Genomic DNA, 2,187 nt, shown 5'->3' on the forward strand with positions numbered 1-2,187 from the left:
TTTTATTTGCCCTTCTTTCGTTTGCCTTTTGTTTACCTGTGTGCTAGATTGCTTGCCTTGTCACGATGTCTCAAGAAAATACCAAGTTGTGTGATTTTTCCAATACTAATAATAATGATTTTATTAGTATTCCGGTTGCTCCCGCCACTAGTGCGGAATCTTATGAAATTCATACGGCTTTGTTGAATCTTTTTACGAAAGATCAATTTTGTGCCTTCCTAGTGAAGATGCCGCATCCCATCTAAATACTTCTGTTGAGTTATGTGACATGCAAAAGAAAAAAGATGTGGATAATAATATTATTGAATTGAAGCTATTTTCGTTCTCTTTACGAGATCGTGCTAAAACTTGGTTTTCATCTTTGCCTAAAAATAGTATTGATTCATGACACAAGTGTAAAGATGTTTTTATTTACAAGTATTTTCATCCCGCTAAGATCATCTCCCTTAGAAATGATATAATGAATTTTAAGAAACTTGATCATGAACATGTTGTAACATCCCAAATTTTCAATTTGGAATGTTATACATTAGGTCATCATGCATATCATATTTTATTTTGCTTTTGGTTTTGATCCTAGAAAATCCTAAGCAACTCAAGGACCCACGGAGAGAGTTGGGGATTTCGTTATTTACGTATTTGAGTTTTCTCAAATTATGTAAACAGGATCATTTGATTTTATTTATTTTATCATCAATTATTTTTATTACAAAAATATGAGAGCGGGAATAAAATGACTTTCCCAAAATATAGAAATATTGAGGATTTAATAAAAAAATCAAATAAGTTTTATTTCGGAGTTTTTCGGTATTTTATTTGAATTTAGAAAAATGCGTGTTTTTCAAAGTTGTAGTTTGGGCCCAGATAAATGTTCACTTTATCGGGCTTGATTTTAGGAATCCGGCAAAATTTATTTCGTGATTTTTGGAGTCCGTTTAGTATTTCTTTTTATTTTTCTTCCGAGCGGATTTATAAAAAAAAACACAAACCGACATCGGGCCGTACCCGGCCAGGACTCCCTGGCCCGGGGCCTTTATATAGCGCCCGAAGGCCCGCGAGAGGAGAGCCCCGCCGAAACCCTAACCCTAGCCGCCGCCGCCGCCGCCGCCCGCCGCCGCCGTCGCCGGAGCGCGCCGCCCGAGGTTCGCCGCCACCGCCTCGTTTTCCGTGTAGTTTTTCTAAAAAAAAATTCTGTTCGTCGTTTGTCTTTTTCGTCAGATTTTCTGCGGTTATTTTCTGATCGCGATTTCTGATCCGATTTTTGTTTTAGTATAACTTTTCGCTCGTTTATCGGAATCAGGCGATTCAAGCGCCCGGAGTTTCGTCTCAAAACCCTCTTTCCGAATAATCAACTTAAACAAGTTTTTGCTACTGTAAAATTTGCCCTAGATCCAGATTGCTAGAACAAAGTTGTTTTCTTTCGCCGTTTGAATTCTTTTGCTTCGTTCGATTTGATTCTTTTTGCCAACCAGGGTTCTTAAGTTGAACTTTCTGGTTAGATCTTCTATTTGAGTTTTACCTGTGCATTAGATGAGTACTTATTGTATGCTTGTTGTTTGTCTGCGATAGAATACCCGGAGTGCGCCACCTGTTACGTTGAATCTCTAGGTTTCGCGGATTATCAGCAAGGCAAGTAACACTTTGATCATACCTTGTCTACAACCCAGTTTTATTGCATTGGATCAATCATCACACATTGCATGATTAGGATCTAATTAAATTGTGGGATGGGAAGTAGATGAGGTAGTACCTATTACCTGTTTATTATCAAACCTTTGGGAGTTACTTCTACGTTTGCTTATTATGCCATGCTATGCTAGTAGACGTGGATTGGGTGAGTGATATCCATGACAGATGTGAGATTGATAATTAATGGTTTATCTAAGGTGGCAACCTAACACACATCTGGGTGGATTGAGGCACCTGGGGTTCCCAGGACTTGCCTGTTTTATTGGACCGCCACCCAGGCTCAAAGGGATCATGAGATTATTCATACTAGAAACTTCCGTGTGCAGCCACAAGCCATTATGGGCTCTGGCATAGTTGACTAAGTTGTGCGAACTCTTACAGTGGTAGACTAGCAGATGTAGGGGTTGTAGGTGGTACGGTCTACCCGATCGTAAGGTGCTAGCGCTTCTGAAAGACTATGTCTCGGTCATCCGTCTTCTCAAACACCCTGCAGTGCGA

Source organism: Triticum urartu, chromosome 4A (assembly GCF_056163025.1).
Source record: "Triticum urartu cultivar PI428250 chromosome 4A, HENAU_Tu73, whole genome shotgun sequence".
Lineage (NCBI taxonomy): Eukaryota > Viridiplantae > Streptophyta > Magnoliopsida > Poales > Poaceae > Triticum > Triticum urartu.